This window comes from Hypomesus nipponensis, chromosome 13 (assembly GCF_054491055.1).
Source record: "Hypomesus nipponensis isolate SF chromosome 13, ASM5449105v1, whole genome shotgun sequence".
NCBI classification, from domain to species: domain Eukaryota; kingdom Metazoa; phylum Chordata; class Actinopteri; order Osmeriformes; family Osmeridae; genus Hypomesus; species Hypomesus nipponensis.
The window spans coordinates 11,815,001-11,831,631 of record NC_140373.1 but is presented as its reverse complement, the minus strand read 5'-3'; positions in this window follow the sequence as shown (position 1 = coordinate 11,831,631).

The window sequence follows — 16,631 nt, the reverse complement described above, 5'->3', positions numbered from 1 at the left end:
CACTGTAATTGGCTAGACTGAACAGTGGCGGAAACAAAAGCAAGTATGCAAACTTACTTATTTATAAAGCGCCCTTCAACAGAAAAGACACAAAGTGTTCTCCAATGAAAAACATCAGAAATACATAGAAATAAGATGGGAGTTCGAAGACTGAAAAGCAGAAAATAACAAAATACATTCAAACGACCCTGGAGGGATGAACTGACATGACAAAACAAAATGCTTATGGGACGAGTGAGTTTTTTTTTTTTTTTTTTTACAGTTTCTTAAAACCATCCAGTGACGGAGTGTTTAATGACTGAAGGAGGGCAGTTCCAGAGAGAGGGAGCTACATCTGCAGAAGCCCGGTCACCCTTGAATTTCAGTTGGGATTTGGGGACGGACAAAAAGTCTCTGTCAGAAGACCTGACATACCTCAGCGATCTCACCGTGACCAGGGGACACGGTACCTCACATGTGTCGGGTTGGGCCAGCCAATGTAAGGGCTACACAGGCGATCAAGAGATCATTTTTGAAATCAGTTCAAGTTTGATCAAGACACGAGATACATCGAGTAAAGAGAATATCTTACCTCGGTACAGCAGGAGAGAGGTGGCAGCAACCTGGGTTTCTCCAATTGGGTCCTGTCCTCTCCGCTCCTGGAAAGCCTCCCTGAATGTGGCCTAGTTGGCAGAACTTCACTGGCGCCGACAGAGCCGGGGGAACGGACCCCGGTCCGCCCCTCGCTCCCCCGATTTCACGTCTCCAGAACTGTCTCTGATTCATTCCCCTCACTCGCATCCATGGAAAATCTCATCTATTGGCTGCACACGTCAGCAGCCCCCCCCCCCCCCCCCCCTTTCACCCACCTGCCCCAAAACCTCCTTCTGAGAGGGGAACTGATGGCTTATCCAAGAAAGGGGATACAGTTGGGGGGGGAAACCCAGTTTTTGTCACACCTAACGATATTCCCTGGAGGCCTGCTTTGTACACGTCATTTCAGTTGGGACTTGGAGGTCGTTTTTGTTCACTTCATGGATTGTGTTTTTTTTATTTTTTATGGTTGACCTACGCCTGTTCTATTTTGAGGTTAGGTGTTCTCAAAGTTGAATATCTTTTGAAGACAAAGAGACCGGTTCCATCACGGTTCAAGAAGAAGAAGAAAGGTTTATCGGTCTGACAGCAGTGACACTGACACACGCGTGCTGGGAGTGACGCGGGGGGTGACACACACACACACAGAAAGTGACGACAACAATTCTTGAGTGACGACAATGATTCTTGAATTCTTCAACAATTCTTTTACTGATAACCACCGCTATCTCTTCCTGTTGTCTCTGCTCCAATGGCAGCCAGGAGCAGTGCTTCAGCCACATACATCAACGTGACCCGGTGCCCAACCAAGCCCAAGCGCTCACGCATGCTATAGTAGAGGAAGCCCACACTCACACGTGGAGAACGTGTAAACTCCACACTGAGAGGCCCAGGAGATCTAGCCCGCCTGAGTACCGGACAGGGACCCAAGCAGGAGTCATTTATATTTGACTTTGAAAGCCTTTGAGCAGGCAGAGCATGTCGTTAAAATGAAACGATATTTGAGGGACTGACTTCTCAGCAATATCAGTGAGATGATGAGATGTAGAACTCATATCGCCAAGGGAGTTTAAACGTATGTTTTCCATCTGAACAGATAATTTCACTCCAGCGTGAAGTGTCTCACATGTGCGTTACAAATGTAGATGTTGCCTTCTGCTCTTTCCATTAAATATTTCTATAAGTAAAGGCAAGCAAAAAAAGAAAAGAAAGCACATGCCAATTCTCATCAAATATACAAAACTAAATGTGAGGAATCGATTGAAAATGTAGAAAACCTTGGCTTGAAAGAGCAAGGTCTTCCAGGGTCGGCAGAGAGACAGCCGCAGTTCTTTGAAATAATCTGTCACGCCCCTGGCTGTGACATTGTTTCTGTTTCTCTTATTCCTGTGTTCTACTCCTGTGTTCATGTGTGTGTGTGCATGGGCGGAGTCTCCCGGGGTAGACAACCATCCTCACCTGTGGCAGATCAGCAATCAACGATCTATGTAGACCCTGCTCACCATTCAGACTCTGCCAGATTGTTAACTCTGTTAGAACAAAGAACATTAAAAACTACCTTTTGAAACTTTTTGCCTCACGAGTCTGTTTCAAGGTTCGAACATTGCTGTACCGTAACACAATCGGCCCTTTTCTCTACATTTTAAAACAGCCTTCTTGAAGACAACAAAAATACATGTTTAGGGATTCAAGAAAATACGTTTTAAAAAATATAGATTGCCCTTAAAAAAACAACAACAACCAAAAACAGTTTGATGTTGTTTTGTGGGGGAGGGAAACAAAACAACCACACTAAAAGAAAAAAAAGAATTCACACAGTTGACATTCGCCAGCCTTTGTTTGAGTCCTGTGTTTGATCCAGAGTTTTCCGTGATGAACGCCAGCGCCGTCAGGACGAACGAGGCTCCATGCCGTCGTTCCGGAGTCCTCCTGGGACGACACGTGCCACATAAACAACACAGTGTAATCATATCTATTAAATCGAATTACCCACGAGTTACACTGGGAAATCAACTTCTTAGTGTTGCAGGGCCCCTCGGAGGGTTGCAGTAACGACAGCTATTCATGTCTCGTCTTCTGGAAGATTAAAGAGCTCGTCTGAGATGAGAACAGTGCACCTTAGTCTGAGACAATGGCCCCTCTTGTTGGTGCGATGAATGAGGGTTAGGGTTAGACGAGGCTGAGATGGTGCGACCATTCAACGATTTTGAGCAGAAATCCAGTTTTTCTCTGAACAGCAGCAGGACAAATGTATTCATAAAAACAAAATGAAAGTAGGAACTATTATCTTGAGTGGGCAAGATTAGGGTTGGGGTCACAGCTAGCGAGACATGTTAAAAGAGCTTCTGGTTATCTTTAGAAAAATGTAAAAATCAAACGGCAAGAGAACAAAATGGAAGATTTTGTGGCAGGTTTCAAACCTGGGACACACAGATGTTGAGACATGCTTGTGTCTTGCCCCAAAACGCACCATCACGCACAATGTCTGCCTGCAACCGAGTTAGTACAAAACACAATTTGGACTGGTGATTTTCTACTAATCCTTAAAAGTGTGGAAAAGGCTACGTAATATAGCTACATCCCCTCTCTCTCTCTCTCTCTCTCTCTCTCTCTCTCTCTCTCTCTCTCTCTCTCTCTCTCTCTCTGTCTCTCTCTCTCTCTCTCTCTCTCTCTGTCTCTCTCTCTCTCTCTCTCTCTCTCTCTCCCCTCTCAACAACAATGTCAGTCTGTCTAAAGAAAAATGGGAATTTCTTTCATCTGAGAACTTGCTCTTGCATGGCCATGTAAATGAAGTCTGCCTTAAGACCAGGAAGCAGGTCACGGCACAGTGACGCCAAGACAAGCCGGAACGACATCCCTCACAGAGCCCGAAGAAGATGGATGACTCATATCCCCCTGGTCCAGTATTTATCATCCCGGGAGGAAGGAAAACACTTCAGGTGTGTTTGATGTACCTGCAAGGGCAGCAGACCCGGGGGAAGGTCTGGGTGGCTTTTTTCTGGTCCTTTGCCATATGTCCCTGTCCTGTTTTTGTTTTTTTCCCGGCCGTGTAATGTCACAGCGGTGGAGACTAGGGAGTGCTAATAGATATTTTTGTGCTGACTCAGACATGCGATGTGAAAGTCCACCGTAAGGAGTGAGAAAGCGTGGTGTTGGAGTCATGCTCCAGCCTCAGGAGGGGTGGGGGGGGGGGGGGAGGTTCAGACAGAAGGATGTCTCATCTCTTTTCAGACTTCATCACAATAGTGACCCCAGGGCAGAGGTGGTGAGGAGGCGGAAACGAATGTCCTCCTCTCAGGACGCTGGCTTGGCAGGTGGGTTCCACTCCACAGGAACAGCCCCCTGGCTCAGCCTCCCTGACCAACGGAGGTGTTTTAATCATCCTGTCACGGCCCCAGCTCCAAGAGAGTTGACTCGCTGAAACGGTGTCGGCCGTGACTGATCAATTAATGTTCGGCCTGGTCTGTCGGTTCACTTCCAGACACCAGGTGAGTCATTTAGCAGTAGGTGTGATGAATCACCCAAACCCCCAGCTCCCTCTGTCCCCCTGATGAGCCAATTAACCCACTAAACCAATTAAACCAGTAAACCAATCAGCAGTGCCCTCCCAGGGCTCTGTCACTCCTGACAGCATCGCTTCATCAGCTGCAGGTGGCTGCGCTGGCCGGTAGACCTGGTCTGGAATCAGTTTATCTCTCTCCAGAGAGAGATTGGTCCCAGCTGGAGGATGAAGGCTAACTGGCCTCAGATAAGGGGTTTTCACCGCCAGTGGCAAATCTAAGGAGTGGCAGCTGCCACCCCAATAAAAAATACTGCCACCCCAATTTTTTTTTTTTTTTATGCATTTAGCAGACGCTTTTATCCAAAGCGACTTCCAAGAGAGAGCTTTTCAAAAGTGAATAGGTCACTGATCATACTAACATCCAACAGCCAAAACATAAAGCATGCATTGTGAAAAACAAATAAGTCCCAAAGGGAAGAACCATAAGAGCTTTTAGTGAAGTTACAATTAAACAACACAAACCTCAATCTTCCTATGGAAAAATATTATTTGTACGTTACAGAACATCAATAAATAATATGAATGTTACTGTTTAATTTAAACTACAATGTTATAACCTAATCATTTACCATAGGGAGTACTATACTTTGGGTTTTGGTTTTGCCTCCAGGAGGCCACCCAACAACTTCCTTCTGCCACTCCATTGCCACCCCGAATGAACATCTCTAGATCCGCCCCTGTTCATTGCGTTGCTTGTTCTGCATGGATGCTGCTCTCGCTTGCTGGAAGTGAGATGTGGCCGTGAGTCGTACATCTGACGAAAGCGGCTTCAGGAAATGTATCAGCTCCGGTCCATACTGGAGGGGTTGAAGATTGCTGTGTTTTATTGTTTAGCATTTGCAAAAATACTCTGTATGTGTTGAGTGGGTCTGAACTTCTGCTCATAGTGAAGTAGCTGTCATGTGACCTCCTGAGTGTTAAAATAAGACTGCTTAGCTTTCTCCCATCTCCAGGATCAACGCCAGAAGACAGAGAGAGAGAGAGATCTGGACTGGAGAGTGAAACAGAAAGGTCATTCTTTGTGCATTCATAATGAGTGATGACAATTTCCAGTGGAGGAGAGACGGTAGACCTCTTCCAGTCCTCGGGTTCAGCTGAAGAGAGAGGGGAGTCGTCAGAGAACCCAGGATGTCATCTCAATCGGACAAAAAACATAAATACACAAAGGGCACCACAGTTGCAAATATATACTGGTCAATCGAAACCAATGGCCGCCATAGTAGACGTAGATGAATGGTTAGGTCACAGGAAGTAGTTAAAGTAGTTGCTGGTGCAGCTTGTTCCTATGAGCTCTGTCTGTCTCTGCAGACCTCCACAGTAGTCCTCTTAGCCTTCCTCACTGCTGTGTTCCAGCAGAGATTCTCTCTCTAGTCTGGCTAGTGTCAGCCTGGCCGGTGAGCATCCCTGCCAGTCACCCTCCAGATGAAAAGCCAGACTTCCTCTCCCCTCCCCTGTACCCTCTCTTCTCCTCCCCTCCTCTTCTCCTCCCCTCTATTCTACCCTCCCCTCTCCCTCCACCCCAGTCTTGACCTTGGTTAGAGCAGGTTCCCCCTCCAGACAGCACATGTAATCCCTTATAGATGGCAAGGGGCCATTCTCAAAGACCCTCCCACCTCCAGCCCCTTCCCTCCTCTGCAGCTACAAAGAGCCGAGGGGGTTTTCAATCAGCTGTCTGGGAAGCTGTGACCAGACCTCTGGGGTGGTCCTTTACACGCCTGACCCCCCGAGCATACACTCACACTCACACACACATACACACGCACGCTTTGATATACACGCACGCTCATCCTCACACACACGCACACACACAAACTCGAATAGATTCACACAGACAAGCTCACCATGAGACACACCCCTGCTGTCTGAGGTGGGAGCAGTTCAAAGCAGAGAAGGGGGATGCTGGGGACGGAGGTCTGGTTTGTGTGGAGGTGCAGCCTGCACAAGCTGCGCTCACCGTGAACCCGGAGGACCTCGGTAGACCGGCTGTCTCTCTCTCTCTCTCTCTCTCTCTCTCTCTCTCTCTGTCTCTCTCTCTCTCTCTCTCTCCCTCTCTCCCTCTCTCTCTCTCCCTGCCTCGCATGCTTTGACTCTTTCTGACGCATGCGCACTTTCGCGCTTTCACTCTTTTTTACACGTTCTCTGTTTCACGAGTGCTCACTTTTTCTTTTGCTTTGTCTCTTTCTTTGTCATTCTCACTCACTCTCTCTCTTTCTATCTCTCTCTTCTTGCCATTCTGATGCAGTAATTAGCCAGGTTGTAAATGGCCATGACAGTTTTAGTCAAACACTTTGTCTTTGTTGATATAGTCTAATGATGATTTACAATGTTAGACCTTTAAAGTACATGAGGTGATTTATCATGGCCTTAAAGCTGCAAGACTCACTTACTCAAAGATTATTAGATTAATATTTTACAGATGCAATTATAGCACCATCAGTACGACAGGGAATAAAGTACTTTCGCACTGCTGGCAGAGAAAAAAATGAATCTTTTTTCTTGGAGACTTGAGCAGGCGTATCTGTCAATAGCTTTGAACTTCAGCTAATTGTTTTCCTCAGTTCAACTTCATGCGATCTTCCCCTCATGTTCCTGTCCTTGTTGTTATCTTAGAGGGGGGGGGGGGATTAGATCACTGCAGATACCATAGATGTTCTTGTCCCAAGGACTTAAAAGATAATTGAAACATAACCGTAAATGGACTGCGTTTATATAGCACACTCATATCACACACACGCACACGCACGCACCAGCTGAGCTGCCATGCCCATGAGTAGCAACTTGGAGTTCAGTGTCTTGCTCCAGGACACTGAACCCCCAACCTTGCGATTGGCGGACGACCCTCTCTCCCCCCCCTGAGCCACAGCCACCCCGCCATTAGACGAATGATTCTGCGAGTTTTCATCTGGTTACATAAGGCAACCATCACCATCTCTACTGGGAGGCGAGTGTGATTGTGCCTGCGTATGTAACTCTTTCATCTGTTCTGTTCATTTAGTCTGTAATTGTGCTTCGTGTGCAGGCTTATGAGCCGGTAAAACACAATGACATGATGAGGCCTCCTTTATTCTATCACTCCCTCATTTTTATGACCTCATTATGAGGGTCCCCTGAGGGGTAGGCTGGGAATGGGAGGGGGGAGTGAAGGTGGGAGTGAGGGAGGGAGGGAGGGAGGGAGGGAGGGAGGGAGGGAGGGAGGGAGGGAGGGAGGGAGGGAGGGAGGGAGGGAGGGAGGGAGGGAGGGAGGGAGGGAGGGAGGGAGGGAGGGAGGGAGGGAGGGAGGGAGGGAGGGAGGGAGGGAGGGGAAGAGCTTGAAGGAGAGAGGAAAGATATTTGGGAGGATCCGAAGAACGAGGCTAGGAGGGAGAAAGACAGAGATGCGAGAGATCATTGTGAAAAGAGCGGGGAAAGAGAGGGAGAGAGAAAGAGATACAAATTGAAAGAGAGATAGAGAGGGGAAAAAGTGCCCGGGCTGATGTGCGCCTGATTAAAGCATTTCATCTCATACGTGAAAGAGGGAGCGTAGAGAAGAAGCACCAACTATCAAGTGGAGGAGTGGAGCTCCTCCAATCACAAACTTGTCTCTCTCCCTGTGGAGCTCCCGTCCTCCAGTCGCACGTTGTCTCTCTCTGGGGTGCCCAGACAGGGGCTGGGGAGGGCCGAGGGACGGGGAGAGAAGAGGGGGATCGAGGAGATGTCACACACACAGACACACACTGCTCCTAAGGCAGGTTGCTACGGTCAAGGGGGTTAGTTTGTTCTGATGGAGCAGGCTGATCGGCCTGGCTGTAGCAGAGGGGCTGGTGCAAACCTGTGTGTCATGTGACAGAGCTAATGTATAGACCACAGACAGGGAGACAAACAGCTCTGGGAAGAGACACTCAGGGCCAATTATTCTAGAGTAAGGTCAGCTGTCACAGAGGGATACAGATAGTGTACATGTGTGTGTGCGTGTGTGTGTGTGTGAGAGAGAGAGAGAGAGAGAGAGAGAGCGAGAGAGAGAGAGAGAGAGAGAGAGAGAGAGAGAGAGAGACAGAGACAGAGACAGAGACAGAGAGATAAGAGACATGTACACAGTCATTGAAACAGACAGACACATGTCCAGCCTGCTTCCATTCCCAGAAATAGACCAAGCCATGTTGGTGAACACTCACCCACACAGAAGCGGCTCGATAGACAGAATATGTAAATAAATTAAACGGATTATGAGAGTAATACACTATATCCACGGTATGGAATACCCAACAGGCTCTCCTCAGCACCCAACCCAGACTCTCAATCACCAGTCAATCCAATAACTAAGCCAAAATATTTTTTTTTCCCAAAAGGTTGGGTAGAACATTTGTCTACTATACTCTTCCCTTCTCTCTCACTCCTCCCCCCCGCCTCCTCTCTTCCCTTCTCTCTCACTCCTCCCCCCCGCCTCCTCTCTTCCCTTCTCTCTCACTCCTCCCCCCCGCCTCCTCTCTTCCCTTCTCTCTCACTCCTCCCCCCGCCTCCTCTCTTCCCTTCTCTCTCACTCCTCCCCCCCGCCTCCTCTCTTCCCTTCTCTCTCACTCCTCCCCCCCGCCTCCTCTCTTCCCTTCTCTCTCACTCCTCCCCCCCGCCTCCTCTCTTCCCCCTCTCTCACTCCTCCCCCCCGCCTCCTCTCTTCCCTTCTCTCTCACTCCTCCCCCCCGCCTCCTCTCTTCCCTTCTCTCTCACTCCTCCCCCCCGCCTCCTCTCTTCCCTTCTCTCTCACTCCTCCCCCCCGCCTCCTCTCTTCCCTTCTCTCTCACTCCTCCCCCCCGCCTCCTCTCTTCCCCCTCTCTCACTCCTCCCCCCCGCCTCCTCTCTTCCCTTCTCTCTCACTCCTCCCCCCCGCCTCCTCTCTTCCCTTCTCTCTCACTCCTCCCCCCCGCCTCCTCTCTTCCCTTCTCTCTCACTCCTCCCGCCCGCCTCCTCTCTTCCCTTCTCTCTCACTCCTCCCCCCCGCCTCCTCTCTTCCCTTCTCTCTCACTCCTCCCCCCCGCCTCCTCTCTTCCCCCTCTCTTCCTGTTCTCCTTCTCTCTCGCTTCTCTTACCGTCAGGTGTTGGACTGTCTTGGCGCATGAGGAGTTGAACTCCAGCTGTCCCACCACGGCAGCCATCTTGTCAGCGTGGACCGGAGGGCTGGCTGTGCTCTCAGCGGCAGTCTCACTGAGCCTCCAGCGGTGGACTGATACTTCTGTAGCACAAACACACACCTGTGTGTGTGTGTGTGTGTGTGTAAGTGTGTAAGTGTGTGCTGTAGGTGTTAGCTGTAGGTGTTAGCGATTCATGTTGCTTAATTGTAATTTGCTTCCTGTAACTACATGTTCTTATGGTTTTTCCCTTTGGCACAAAATGTTTTGGGGGTTGTTCACAATGTGTGCTTCTTGTTTTGGCTACCCACAATGCTTTGGGGCTGTCTTGTTGTTATTATCAGTGACCTATGCACTTTGTAAAGCTCTCTCGTGGAAGTCGCTTTGGATAAAAGCGTCTGCTAAATGAATAAATGTAAATGTAATGTGTGTGTTTGTTGAGTGGGAGTTGTGTGGGAGTGCACCATGGAGCCACAGTTTGAGTTTCCATCACAAGTCTTCAGTTAGGGACAGGACAGGGTCAACCAGGGGTGACCCGGGGGTCACCCAGGGGTCAGTGTGAAGGCTGCTCTTGCGTCGAGGTGAGTAGGGCTCACAGAGTAAAAAGACAGGAATGTTTGCAGTGAAGGTCTATGTTGTGCTGGGAACTGTAGAGGAGAATGTGATGTGACACACACTCTGGAAGCAGAGACTAGGTGATGCTGTGAACAACGTCAAACTTGATGGCATGGTGGTTGCTGTTGTATGTTATGTGTTTGGTCAATCTTGAATCAATTGTGTGTGAGTGAGTGAGTGAGTGAGTGAGTGAGTGAGTGTGTGTGTGTGTGTGTGTGAGTGTGTGTGTGCTGCAGTCAGACGACTGGCAGGGTTGACTTTCCAGGGTGGTGTGTTTGCTCAACCTGTAAATTGAACACAATTACAGTGTGAACACTTGGTCTAGAAGCGGACTGTGTGAGTGACTTTGTGTGTTTACGTGTGTGTGTGTGTGTGCCTATTTGCGTGTGTGTGTGTGTGTGCATGTGCCAGTGTGTGTATGTGTCATGTTGTCATTTTGGGGTGTGTGGGTGTACACAGACAGGGTTGGGAGGAGGGGGGAAGTAAAAGAGGGGGTTGGGTGTGTGGGGGGTGTGAGGTGTGAGGCAGGGCCGGTGGAACCCAGAAAGATGAGAGCAGTAAATCACCCAGACATATTCATATGCTCTTATGGACAGAGCTCAGTTCATGGCAAATTGACTTTTTTCGGACCACACCTGCAAGCTATGTCTGGTGCCCTCACACACAGCACAAACACACGCAGGATTCCACAGGCACATATCCACACAAGCTTACACACAGACTCACTCACAAACACACACAGGCTCACGTACACGCACACACACACACATGCAGACATACACAAAAGGGCAAAACTTTTAAATCGGTTAGGCTTTTGATTTCTTGCCGGGTCAGCAAGCTTTCCTCTTAAAACCTTTGATGATAAATGACCACCTGCCCACCTCAAATAGGAATCCTCTCAACGAAATACAGTAATTGACTCATTTTTCAAAAAAAGATGAAACAGAAGAGCAAAAAGCCCTTCTGAGCCAGACAGCGTATCAAACTGAGGGCCAAGGGCACCAGTGTCCTCTCCTGACACACCTCTCTCTCTTTGCATGTCTCTCTCTTTGCATGTCTCTCTCTTTGCAAGTCTCTCTCTGGACATCCCATCTGCAAGTCTGTCCATCATTGCATTACTTCTCCAAACATTTTTTGTTTACTTCTTTTTTTTTTATTATGCCCCCGACTTTTACTCAGTGCTGTATCTCTCTCTCTCTCTCTCTCTCTCTCTCTCTCTCTCTCTCTCTCTCTCTGTGTCTCTGTTTGACTCTCCCTCCCTCTCTCTCCGCATGTCTCTCTCCATCCCCCTCTGTGGAAAAGTGGAGATGAGCAGCAGAGTGGCGTCTGTGTAATCAGGACTGTGCAGACTGGAGACTTGCAGCTGAGACCCCCCCCCCCCCACACACACACACACACACACACACACACACGCACAAACACTCTCTCTCACAGACACACACACTCGTAAGATTTCATGCTCAGTCTCAACGTACAGGATCTCTCATATTCTGTTACGAAAATACTGTAGGGCTACCCAGTAAAGAGACACATGCACAAGCACTTATGCACACACACTCACACACACACACACACACACACACGCACACACACTCACATAGACATACACTCCTACAAGACTTCCTACTCGGTCTCAACATATCTCTCATATTTAATCAAATACTTGAGGAGTACCCAGTAAAGACAGACACACACAAAATACACACACACACACACACACATGCACACACTGTTGATCAGAATGTTCACCCCCGCCAGCCTCTCCTGCAGGTGGGCCCAGTGCAGGGCAGGAGAGGTTAGCAGCTCTGGAAACACAACTTTCTACTTCCTCTCAAGAGTGGCCGAGCCACTCCAGGTTGCCTGGAGCAACCCTGGCAGACCGGGCAGGAAGTCCAGTGTTGCCAGGAGCAACCGTGGTAAAGGGCTTGTGGTTTCCTGTGTGATGTCAGGCCCAGGGTGAGCTGGGATAGCGAGGTCCTTCCACAGTGAGGCAGCTGATTGGCCGAGGCTGAACGTGCCCCGTGAGGTTGGTCGTTGCTGGGGGCGTTGGCTTGGAAACAGGGGGCTGGGGTTGTCGCCATCTCCCTGTTTCACTGGCGCCTTTTAATTACTTTTAATTTGAACATTCAGTAATGTAGCTGGTGTTCGGACCGGGGAGAGGGGGTGGGGGGGGGGGCGGTGTGGTGATCCGTCTGTCTCTTCCTCTTTATCTGTTCCTCTCTCTTTCCCTCTCTTTCCCTCTCTTTCCCTCTCTCTCTCTCTCTCTCTCTCTCTCTCTCTCTCTCTCTCTCTCTCTCTCTCTCTCTCTCTCTCTCCTCTCTCTTTCCCTCTCTCTTTCTCTCTCTCTCTCTCTCTCTCTCTCTCTTGCTGTGTCTCTCTCCCCCCTCCTTTCTCTCTCTTTGCCAGGGGGGTTTACAGTGAATGACTGCCCAGAGATGGAGAGATGATAAATGATGCTGTTTCAGTACGGAATACAAAACAGGCAACAACACCGTTGGTTTGAATATTTGAGTCGTTCTAAAGTGGATGTTCTCCTGGATCCAGGAACCCCTGTGACCTCATTTCCTCCCCGTCAGAGTCATTGCCGAGCGCTAGCAGAAAAGCAGAGAGGAAGAAGAGTAATTGAATATGGTAATTGATGGATGTAAGTAGGGAAATGTCTTTAACTAAGGGAAGTGTTGTTTGATACCACTAACTTCTGGATGCACACACACACACACACTCCAGCACATGCACACACACACACACTCACTCACACGTGCACAATCATACACACGCACGCACAATCATACACGTTCACCCACACAGACATGTCACATCCACATTCACTGTTTCATTGGTTAAATGAGGACACCCTACACAAACTGGGTCCTGAGTGAGTGTGCGTGTGAGTATGTGTGTGTATGTGTGTGTGTAATAATAATTTTGTAGAATCAGTTACGTAACTGTAGAGTTGTGTCAGGGTCATTATGTTACATTACGTTACAAACAGACCAGGTTGTTACTGTAGTACAAATGATTACAGAAAAAAGCTCGTGTAGTGTGTGTGCAAGTGTAAGTGTATGTGTGTGTTCATGTGTGTGTGTATCTGTGAGTGTGTGTGTGTATGTTTGTGTGTGTGTATGTTTGTGTGTGTGTGTGTGTGTGTGTGAGTGAGTCAGTGTATTTAGGTGTGTGAGTGTGTGTGTTTGTGTATGTTTGTATGTGTGTGTGTGTGTGTGTGTGTGAGAGTGTATGTATGTGTTTGAGTGAGTGACTGAGTGTGTGTGTGTGTGTGTGTGTGAGAGTGTATGTATGTGTTTGAGTGAGTGACTGAGTGTGTGTGTGTATGTTTGTGTGAGTGTGTATGTTTGTGTGTGTATGTTTGTTGGTGTGTGTGTGTGTGTGTGTGTATAACCTATTGTCAGAGTGTGTGAGGAGGTCCTCCACCTAACACACAGCGCGCCCGAGGTGTGGGGTTTCTTTTTAATTACTTCCCTTCAATAAGCTATTTGCATTTGGTGAGGTGGCTTACAAAAGCCTTGTATTAATTCCAGCAAATCCCTTTTAATTAATACAGAGTGGAATTTAGGGCACTTACAGGAAATAGATTTATTGGGGCAGAAACAGGGGGTATTTAACCTCAAATCCCCACAAGGAGGAAGTTTACAGCTCTGCGATGTGAGGCTGTAGAATGGTCTCTGGGGCTGTCTGGTGTTGATCTACTCATGGATGAACATCAGTAACCATCTCATGGAAAAGATGATGATGCTGAGAGAGAACACGTCTCCAGCTGTCCTGCCTCCCTCCTCTCACACTAGTGAGCTCTTCTTCCTCCCCTTTCCAGACATTGAATATCTCCATTCATCATCTTTTCCAATATTCTACTGCATCTCATTTGCTGATATAGAAGTCCACTATTATCTATTATAAAAGGTGGTGGAGGAGGAGGAGGAATGTGCCTGTGTTTGTGTGTGCGTCGGTGCGTGTGCGTTTCTACAGGTCATTAGCGTGATCCTCAGGCCTCAGAGTTAATGAGACAGTGCAGGTTTCAGGCCGACAGACAGTGTTTTCCGTTCCTCCTCCAGTCTCCACTGTGGAAGCACAACCACAGGGCGGTCTGTGCTCATGCTTGTTGTTCCTGTGAGCTGGCTGTGACGGTGGCCATTTTGAAGCCTCCTCTGGGAAACAGAGAGGCCACCACACACACACATATACTCAGACTTAAAGTACACACATACAGACGTTCGCAGAAACGTAAAGTTTCCATGTAAACAGACGAAAAATGTGCACACACAAATATAGCCTAGTACACACACATGAAGTACACACAGTCACAGGTCCACGGACTGTCACATACACACATATGCACACAAACACACACATCCGCACACACAGAGCATCAATGCAAACACATGTACACATATAAATAACCCCCTGACTAAAAGGTAAAGTAGCATGCAGGGTCTACCATACCTGACTTTGGGGGTTTTCTCTTCAGCCTGACCTCTGAACTCTGCCATCCCTACCAACTCTGTTCTGTGTAGAATGTTGGACACAATGTGAGTCCTCCTCTGCATATATTCTTCTTTTTACTGTTCTTCCTCATCCTGTCTTCTCTTAATTATTAGCATAGCAACCATAACTAGGAAATCAGTCAGGTCTGATGTAGAACCAGAACCCACCTAGCTAGGTCTACAACCACACCAGACACACCTGGTTTGATCTAGAACCATACCAGAGACACACCCGGGTGGAACAGATAAAGACAAGATACAACCAACCAAAAACCACATCAATCTTTGAACCCAACAATCAAATATCAAGTCATCACCATGATTGTAATGGTGATTCAGCCACTTCTACAGATGAATCTCCAAGTTCCAGAGTTTCAGAGAGAGTGAGAGCAACTTCCCTTTTCTGTCAACAATCCTGGGGAGGGAGGGGGAAAAGCAGAACTCTCACAGCAATGGCTGCCCCCGGAAACAAGTCAGATACTCTTTGACAGCGTTTAATTTTTCATGCAATTACTTAAATTAAATCATTTCACAAATTGTATGAATGAATTAAATACAATTTGGTTTTTAGCAACAAAACAAGATTTTTGTCTTAATCAATAACATTGTAAAGCATTTTAGCAGAAGTTTTATCCAAAGTGACATCCAGAGGCATATTACCTACAGTCAAATGTGCTAACAACTCAGCTGAACCTATCCTTGTTCATAAATGTATGTGCTGTTATGACATTAAGACCCAAATAAAATAACCAGGACTTTTTCAAGACGTTTTTTAAGAAGCAAAAGTAGGTTCTAAAATCTCTCAAGCTGCCAGTTTGACCTCAGATAACTTTCTCACAGATCCATTGCCAATTAAAATTACACGTATGGTCATTCCATACTTTCTTACTGAGGAGCTCAAGACTTCATGACCGTATTTATTGTTGGGTTCCCCACGGTCCCAAAACCTGTAAATAACAACACATGGCAACACATACCAGTATTCAGACATCTTGACATACATTGACACATGTTTATTTATATGAAGACATTTTTCTCTTACGATGTTGTCAGTGGTGTTCCATCCACCCAGATGAAAGTCCCTTCTCCGTGTTAGTCAGTCAGACTAATCCACACTCTATCAATCTTGGTTGAGAGAAAGTCCTGGAAAGGAGTGGAGTTTTGATGTTGAAGATATTGCACAGTAATTTTATTAATTGGATCTTGCTTGCCGGTTGACCTATATTTCTGCAGTTCTTCACTTTCCATATAACGCTCTCTCTCCATCTCTCACCTGTTCCTCTGGGCTGTTTATGATCACCAGGTCTGCTCCTCTCCTTTTACAGTTCTGTCTGCTGTCAGCCCAGTTCTTCTTCTGAGTAGAGATGTAGTAACAGCTACAACCGAACTTCAGCCAGCCATCAGAACAGGAGGTGACCTCTGAAAACACAACAGATAGAGAACATGTTTCCTATTGGCTTATTTCAGACCTAGTAATAGAACACATGCAGCCCAATGCCATCCATCCATCAGTAGACTCTACAACACAACCAAATGAAATGCAACATAATCAACCCTCTAACAAACCTTCACAATTGTATATGCTCCCTGTTCCATGAAAAAACAGTGTATCTTACCACATGGCCTCTTCAATTCTTTATCTCTGGTCAAGTTGGCGTTACTGGTCTGTAACTGGTCTCTCTCTCTGTTTAGGATGGTGTTACTGGTCTGTAACTGGTCTCTCTCTCTGGTCAGGATGGTGTTACTGGTCTGTAACTGGTCTCTCTCTCTGGTCAGGTTGGTGCTACTGGTCTCAAACCAATAATGTTGGCTGTAAAATATAAATTAGGGTACATTTTGCTCAGCAGAAGATGTGGTTGAAACATTCTACCAGACAGTCCAACTTCCCCTGTTATTTAAGAAACATGAATGGGATGTTTACTTGTATTGTTGTATAACACAGAAAGTCAAACGAGGATATTACTTAAAATTTTAGTTTTTAAAGTTATCTTAAAAGAATAATTTCTCCTAAATGATGCTGCCGCTATGAAAGTAATGTTTACAATTCCCCAGACTCACAGATTGTCAGACGGAGGGAGATGTTGAGAGTGGTTTGTAGGACACACAGCAGCCCAAAGCTCACGATACCCACCTGTACGACCCAGTCTCTGAGGGACAAACACCCCCCCCCCACCCACACACACACAGACACACAAACAGCATCAATTCGTACATTATAAACACAATACTTATAAATGTTTGAAAGTAGTGCACCTCCTGACTTGAGGGTAAAGTAGCATTCAGGGT